This window comes from Aethalodelphis obliquidens, unplaced genomic scaffold (assembly GCF_003676395.1).
Source record: "Aethalodelphis obliquidens isolate GAN/ISIS:26980383/991018 unplaced genomic scaffold, ASM367639v1 scaffold4, whole genome shotgun sequence".
NCBI classification, from domain to species: domain Eukaryota; kingdom Metazoa; phylum Chordata; class Mammalia; order Artiodactyla; family Delphinidae; genus Aethalodelphis; species Aethalodelphis obliquidens.
Window position 1 is genome coordinate 37,247,119 of NW_020837948.1, and position 8,939 is coordinate 37,256,057.

General features: G+C 35.2%; 1 pseudogene; it reads left to right on the forward strand.

The window, feature by feature from the left end:
* The first annotated feature begins 1,608 nt into the window (after window positions 1-1,608).
* Window positions 1,609-3,418, forward strand: LOC113617654 (tubulin alpha-8 chain-like; annotated as a pseudogene).
* Window positions 3,419-8,939: the final 5,521 nt, after the last annotated feature.

Sequence of the window (8,939 nt, forward strand, 5' to 3'; positions counted from 1 at the left end):
AACTCAGTATTTATTACTTCTATGCATATTTGATAATTACATTTCTGTTGAAAGTTTTTATACTTTATAGAAAATATATATATTCCTCTCTATATTTTTATTCAACAAAACAAGTATTGTCCGAATTGCTCTAGTTTGATTATTTTCATTATTGTCCAGTTCCATTGATCGAATATAGCAAAATCTATTATGCATGCTCAAATTGGTAGATATTTCTATTATTTTAATATATGCATTACTACAAACAATATTGTGATGAACATTCCTACATCTGTCTTTTTGTATACATGGATGTGAAATTCTCCAGGGCAGGGTTTCTCAATCTTGGCGCTATTGACATTTTGGACAGGATAATTCTTTGTTGTTGCAGTCAGAAGTGAGGAACTACCCTGTGCACTGTAGGATATTTAGTAGCATCCCTGGCCTCCACCCATTAGAAGCCAATGGTGGTCCCTATTTTATGATTAACAAAAGTCTCCAGACATTGCCAACTGTCCCCTGGGAGACAAAATCATCCCTGAATAAAAAACCACTGCTCTAAACTCTACACATTTAAGTCTCATTGCTATTTTATAGACTATACATATCTTCAGTTTTACTAAATATTGCCAAATTGTCCTACAAAATAACTGTAGTAATTTTCTTTGCAGTCAGTAGATGATCCATTAGATCATTTTTTATTTACTAGATTTTTATTATGAAATATTTCTAACATACAAATAATAGTTATAATGCAGATGTAAGATGGCAATAAAAATTAACACCATGTATTCTCAACTTGGTTTAAGAAACAGAACATCAAAATATCTTAGAAGCCCACATGTCCCTATCCTGAAGCTACCCTTCTCTTTCTCACTTCTCTTTCCAGCAGAGCTAACCACTGACTTGATTTGTTTATTCATTATTCCTTTTCTTCTCACACCACATATAAGCACACATCTAAATATGATGTTGTTTTTCATGTTTTCATATACTTTTCAGTTTTACACACATGAAATCATATTTCTATAAGTTGGTTGTTTTGTGTTTGTTCAACCTCATGATTTTGGTTCATCATTATAATTTTGAATTTTATTAATGCTCATGTAGATAACTGTAATCTATTCACAGGTAAAATATACAATTACAAACCTTTTGTATTATGGTCTCCAGAATACTAATAAAATAAAAATTCAACCTGACTTATCATTTATTTTTTTCAACACTTCAATTTTTTAATACCCCAAGACCCACATTTACTTTCCATGGTTACAAATGTAGATCTCCCATAAGCACAGATTAAGGCACTTCATAAAAATCAAAGCTGAAAGACAATAGCCAGTGGTGTAAGTAAAAATAAGAATATTTAAATGTGATCTATAGAATGTACATATACCTTACAAATGCATGTTATATAATTAAAACTATTTAAAATATTGTAAGCATATAGATAAGGATTAGAAGAAACTTCAGAAAAAATTAAAATAGCTAGATTGAGGAGAAAAAATTTCAGGTAAAGTTGTTTTAAAAAAATGTTTCACTGTTACAATGCTGTTTACATGACATTTTAAACTATTCATATCCAAGGGATCTCAAAGGAAAAAGGATGACCCTTGCTGACAGGACAGCATGCACTTCAAGACTTATTATGTGAAGATAAACCGTAATTAAGCACATTGCTGTCTCAACATCTTTGGACTGCTCTACTAGGAATTATTATCAGCTCCACAGCTCTTCTTTTTCTATCGAAAATATACAGTTTTTGCATCATTCAGTGAACTTATTTCCTTCTATGTGCCAGGCACTGTGCTAGACATCAGAGACGGATCATAAACAAAGCAGATATACTCCTGGCATTAAATAGACACTAAATGAATACTGCACAGCTTCCTTGACCATAGGGGGAATAAAGCCATGTACCATTGGAAGGGAATAAATCTAGAAAAAGTAAGATGCAACAAAACTGATGTATTTATTTTCTTCAGAATGTGTCTTATTTCCTGCAGGATCAAGAGGAATAAATGAGTTAAGTATCAGTTTTCAGAGCACAAAGTAATTTGATTCAATTTGAATGTAAGGACAGGGACATTGTTTTGTTTGCCACTGTATCCCCAATGCACAGTGTGGAACTTGGAACACAGTAGATGTTTAAAAACTATGTTAAAAGGAGCACTTCCAGGATAATGGAGTAATTAAGGACCTCCAAAAATCAGCTGTCTATAAAAACAGTGATAAAACTGGCAAAAAAAAGTCATAATTGACTTTTTCAGAAATATGGAAATTAACCAACAATCCCAGGAGTGCTTACTCTAGAAGAATGCCTAAATCTCAGTAAGAACATGCTCTGTAGAGTTGTAAATTGCACTGTTCCCTTCCCTCTCTCCCCAGCCCCATAGATCCTCAAAAAGCAACAGCAGCCTTGGAATCACAGTAGATGTGAAAAATGGCATTCTAGAAGCAAATGGAGGGGACAAAATGGGCTAAAAGTTCTTGCCCTAAAAATCCCATCCACAGAGAATTATCTTTTTTGACCTGGCTGGAAACATTTTGGAAAAGCTCCATTCATAGGGCTTGTCGTCATTTGACCAGACTCAGAGCTTACTCAGTGAGGAAAAGTCCAGTCACAAGGCATTTGTGGAAAACAATCAATAAGCACCATTTCATACCACAGCTAATAAGGCAGCAAAACTAACTGGGGCAAACAAGAGGTTGCCCCCCCCCAAAAAAAAAATAGAAGACCACATAAATGTGCAGGGCAGTGAACATACATAAGAAAGACCAGAAAAGGCTGTAATCTCTGACCACTGACTGACATTGAGGGTCTGTGAAAGCAGAAATTGCAAGTTAAGTCGCAGCTTACTAGGGCACCGGGCTTCAGAGTTTCTGGATCTTCCATAGGTTTGACATATTGTACTGGCTCAGGCTTCAACTCACTGCTTATGGAGCAGCTTTCTGTTGACTATGGAAAGAAAGGCAAGCTGGAGTTTGACGTCTCTTCAGCCTCCCAACTATCTACAGCAGTTGTAGATCATCATATAACTCCATCTTGACCAACCACTCCATCCAGGAGCATTTGATTATCACTACATGGTAGACAAGGAGGCCATCTTTGATATCTGCCACTGCAACCTGGACACAGCATCCTACCTACACAAACTTCAGCTGGCTCATTGGCCAGACTGTGTCCTTCATCACTGCCTCCCTGCATTTTGATGGTGCCCTCAAAGTGGACCTCGAGAAGTTCCAGACCAATCTGGTACCCTACTCCCACATCCACTTTTACCGGGTGACCTACTCATCCACTGTCTCAGCTGAGAAGGCTTGCCACAAGCAGCTCTCAGTGGCACTGAAGCATGCACCAGCACACCCACAAAGACTTTCATCAAAGAAGCGACTTACTGATTCAATCTATTTAAGGAAACCTCTATCCAATCATTAGGAAACACAAAGTTAACTTAGCAGACTGTGGTGTCCACACATGACAAAGAACACAAATTTTAGGAAATTAGTCCAGGCAATTCACTAAACAAAGAGCAATAATAACAAGTAGCAGCAATGAGAAAACTCTGGAGTTCTGTTATTTTAAATGTCCAGTTTTCAAAACAACAAAATTACAAGACACACACAAACAGGAAAATGTGGCTCATACACAGGAAAAAATGCAGTCAATAGAAACTGTCCCTGAATAAGCCCAGATGTGGACTAGACAGGCAAAAACTTTAAATTACCTATTGTAAACAGATTCAAAATTAAGTATATTCCCAATATATTCAAAAGTAAAGAAAAAATGTATAAAGAATTAAAGGAAAGTATGAGAAAAATATCATGAAGTAGTATCAATTAAGAGTAGGAAGTATGTAAAAGAACAAAATAGAAATTCTGATGGCAAAAATACAATTAATATAATACAAAATTTAGTAAAAAAGCTTGAGTTGCACAAAAAAAGAATTAATTTAAAACTGGGTCAATTGAGATTATCTAGTCTAAAGAGAAAAAGGATGAAGACAAATTACCAGAGCCTAAGACTAGTGGTATACTGTCAAGCATACCAACATAGACATAATGGGAATTCCATAATGCGAGGGGAGAAAGAAAGGGACAGAAAGAATTATTTAAGAAATAATGACCAAAACTTCCCAAAAATGATTCAAATTAATCTACACACTTAAGAAGTTCAATGCACTCCAATTAGGATAACCTTAGAGAGATCCAAACCTAGGCACATGATAATTAAACTATTAAAAGACAAAGACAAAATAAGAGAATCTTGAAAGCATCAAGAGAAATGTGACTCCACACATAAAAAGGATTCTCGGTAATATTAGCACCTGTTCAAAGACACAAAATAGGTTGAAAGTAAAATGATAAAAAAAGATACTCTTTGCAAACAGTAACCAAAAGAGAGCTGAATACTAATATTATGCAAAATAGACCTGAAGACTAAGAGGTTTTTTGCAATAAAAAGAACATTTTATAATGATAGAAGTCCCATCAGGAGCATAACAATTATAAAAATGTGCTTTGGGGACTTCCCTAGTGGTCCAGTGGTTGAGAATCCGTCTTGCAATGTGGGAGATGCCGGTTCGATCCCTGATCAGGGAGCTAAGATCCCATATGCTGCAGGGCAACCTGCACCACAACTGATGAGTCCAGGTGCTCTGGAGCCTGCACTACAACTAGAGAGAAGGCCATGCACCACAACAAAAGATCCTGCATGCAGCAACTAAGACCTGATGCATCCAAAACATAAATATTTTTTAAAATTTGCTTATATATATGTGTGTGTGTATATATATATATATATATATATATATATATATATATATTTTTTTTTTTTTTTTTTTGCAGTACGCGGTCCTCTCACTATTGTGTCCTGTCCCATTGTGGAGCACAGGCTCTGGACGCGCAGGCTCAGTGGCCATGGCTCACGGGCCTAGTCACTCCAAGGCATGTGGGATCTTCCTGGACCAGGGCACGAACCCATGTCCCCTGCATCGGCAGGCGGACTCTCAACCACTGCGCCACCAGGGAAGCCCTGCTATTATATTTTTATAAAATATAGCAGCACGCTTTTGATAATAGAACCCCAAAATACATGAAGCAAAATCTGACAGATTTGAAGGGAGAAATTAAAAATTAATAATAGAGGCTTCAAAATTCTACCTACAATAATAAAAAGAACTACATAGAAGATCAGCATGGAAATAGAACACTTGAACAACATTAAGAACCAATTAGACTTAATACACATCTAGAGAACACTCCACCTTAAAAAAACAAACAAAAAAAAAACCCAAAAAATACACATTCTTCTCCTCGAGTACACATGGACTGTCCTGCAGAATAGGTCATAAAACAAACTTAAATGTAAAAGGTTCAAATCATAAACAGTGTGTTCTCCAAACCACAACATAATTATAACAAAATCAATAATAGAAGAAATTTGAGAAATTCCATGAATATATGGAAATTAAACAATGTATTCCCAGAAAACACAATGGATCAAAAATACTCAGAAAAGAAATTAGAAAATATTTTGAGATTAATTAAAATGAAAATACGACACACCAAAACCTACTGGATGCAGCTAAATCTATGTTAACACGTCCAGCTATAAATGCCTATATTAAAAAAGATCTCAAATCCCTGATCTTCCATGTTAGAAAACTAAACAAAAAAGAAAGGAAAACCAAACCCAAAGTAAGAAGAAGGAAATAATTGAGATTAGAACAGAAATAAATGAAATTTTAAAAAACCAGGAAAATCAATGGAGATAAAGAAAAAAAGTGAAACAACCTATCTGATGTCAAAACTTACTACAAAGTTACAGTCATCAAGACAGTATAAGTCAGAAAAAGAGAAACAAATACTGTAAGCTAACACATATATATGGAATCTAAAAGAAAAAAAAAGTGGTCATGAAGAACCTAGGGACAAGATGAGAATAAAAATGAAGACCTACTAGAGAAAGGACTTGAGGGTATGGGAAGGAGGAAGGGTAAGCTGGGACAAAGTGAGAGAGTGGCATGAACATATATACACTACCAAACGTAAAATAGATAGCTAGTGGGAAGCAGCCGCATAGCACAGGGAGATCAGCTTGGTGCTTTGTGACCACCTAGAGGGGTGGGATAGGGAGGGTGGGAGGGAGGGAGATGCAAGAGGGAAGAGGTATGGGGACATATGTATATGTATAACTGATTCACTTTGTTATAAAGCTGAAACCAACACACCATTGTAAAGCAATTATACTCCAATAAAAAATAAAATAAAAAATTTTCAAAAAAGTATATAGTATTCACATATAAATAAATATACAGACCAATGAGATAGAATTGAGAATCCAGAGCCCTTATATTTATGGTCGATTGTCAACAAGGTTGCCAAATCAATTAAATAAAGAAAAGAATAGTCTTTAACAAACAGTGTTGGAACAAAGAAATATTCACATGTACAAGAATAAAGGTGGACCCCTATTTCACACCATATATAGACATTAACTAAAAGTGGTTCATAGACCTAAACATAAAAGCTTGAACTATAAAATTCTTAGAAAAAAACAAGTAAATCTTTGTGACTGTGACTAATCTTCAGAGACACTTACTGTCATCTTTTTTTAACATCTTTATTGTAGTATAATAAAGATATACAGAATGCCAACAAACACATGAAAGAATGCTCAACATCATTAATCATTAGAGAAATGCAAATCAAAACTACAATGAGATATCATCTCACACCAGTCAGAATGGCCATCATCAAAAATCTACAAACAATAAACGTTGGAAAGGGTGTAGATAAAAGGGGACCTTCTTGCACTCTTGGTGGGAAAGTAAATTGATATAGCCACTATGGAGAACAGTGTGGAGGTTCCTTAAAAAAATATAGAATTACCATACAACACAGCAATCCAACTACTTGTCATATACCCTGAGAAAACTATAATTCAGAAAGAGTCATGTACCAAAATGTTCATTGCACCTCTATTAACATTACCAGGACATGGAAGCAACCTAGCGTCCAACAAGAGATGAATGGATAAAGAAGAAGTGGTACATATATACAATGGAATATTACTCAGCCATAAAAAGAAACGAAATTGAGTTATTTGAAGTGAGGTGGGTGGACCTAGAGTCGGTCATACACAGTGAAGTACGTCAGAAAGAGAAAAACAAATACCGTATGCTAACACATATACATGGAATTTAAATATACACACACACACACACACACGTCTATTTTGGTCTTCTGCCCATTTTTGGATTGGGTGGTTTGTTTTTTTGATATTGAGCTGCATGAGCTGCTTGTAAATTTTGGAGATTAATCCTTTGTCAGTTGCTTCATTTGCAAATATTTTCTCCCATTCTGAGGGTTGTCTTTTTGTTTTGTTTATGGTTTCCTTTGCTGTTCAAAAGCTTTGAAGTTTCATTAGGTCCCATTTGTTTATTTTTGTTTTTATTTCCATTCCTCTAGGAGGTGGGTCAAAAAAGATCTTGCTGTGATTTATGTCATAGAGTGTTCTGCCTATGTTTTCCTCTAAGAGTTTGATATTTTCTGGCCTTACATTTAGGTCTTTAATCCATTTTGAGCTTATTTTTGTGTGTGGTGTTAGGGAGTGTTCTAATTTCATTCTTTTACATGTAGCTGTCCAGTTTTCCTAGCACCATTTATTGAAGAGGCTGTCTTTTCTCCTGATACAGATTGCATTGAATCTGTAGATTGTTTTGGGTAGTATAGTCATTTTCACAATGTTAATTCTTCCAATCCAAGAACATGGTATATCTCTCCATCTGTTGGTGTCATCTTTAGTTTCTTTATCAGTATCTTATAATTTTCTGCATGCAGGTCTTTTGTATCCTTAGGTAGGTTTATTCCTAGATATTTATTCTTTTTGTTGCAATGGTAAATGGCAGTGTTTTCTTAATTTCACTATCAGAATTTTTATCATTAGTGTAAAGGAATGCAAGTCATTTCTGTACATTAATTTTGTATCCTGCTACTTTACCAAATGCATTGATTAGCTCTAGTAGTTTTCTGGTAGCATCTTTAGGATTCTCTATGTATAGTATCATGTCATCTGCAAACAGTGACAGCTTTACTTCTTCTTTTCTGATTTGGATTCCTTTTATTTCTTTTTCTTCTCTGATTGCTGTGGCTAAAACTTCCAAAACTATGTTGAATAAGAGCGGTGAAAGTGAGCAACCTTTTCTTCTTCCTGATCTTAGTGGAAATGGTTTCAGTTTTTCACCATTGAGGATTATGTTGGCTGTGGGTTTATCATATATGGCCTTTATTCTGTTGAGGAAAGTTCCCTCTGCCTACTTTCTGGAGGGGTTTTATCATAAATGAGTGTTGAATTTTGTCAAAAGCTTTTTCTGCATCTATTGAGATAATCATATGGTTTTTCTCCTTCAATTTGTTAAGATGGTGTATCACATTGATTGATTTGCGTATATTGAAGAATCCTTGCAAGCCTGCGATAAACCCCACTTGATCATAGTGTATGATCCTTTAAATGTGCTGTTGATTCTGTTTGCTAGTATTTTGTTGAAGATTTTTGCATCTATGTTCATCATTGATATTGGCCTGTAGTTTTCTTTCTTTGTGACATCTTTGTCTGCTTTTGGTATCAGGGTGATGGTGGCCTCGTAGAATGAGTTTGGGAGTTTTCCCCACTCTGCTATATTTTGGAAGAGTTTGAGAAGGATAGGTGTTAGCTCTTCTCTAAATGTTTGATAGAATTCACCTGTAAAGCCATCTGGTCCTGGGCTTTTGTTTGTTGGACAATTTTAATCACAGTTTCAATTTCAGTGCTTGTGATTGGTCTGTTCATATTTTCTATTTCTTCCTGGTTTAATCTCAGAAGGTTGTGCTTCTCTAAGAATTTGTCCTTTTTTTTTCAGGTTGTCCATTTTATTGGCATATAGTTGCTTACAGTAATGTCTCATGATCTTTTGTAT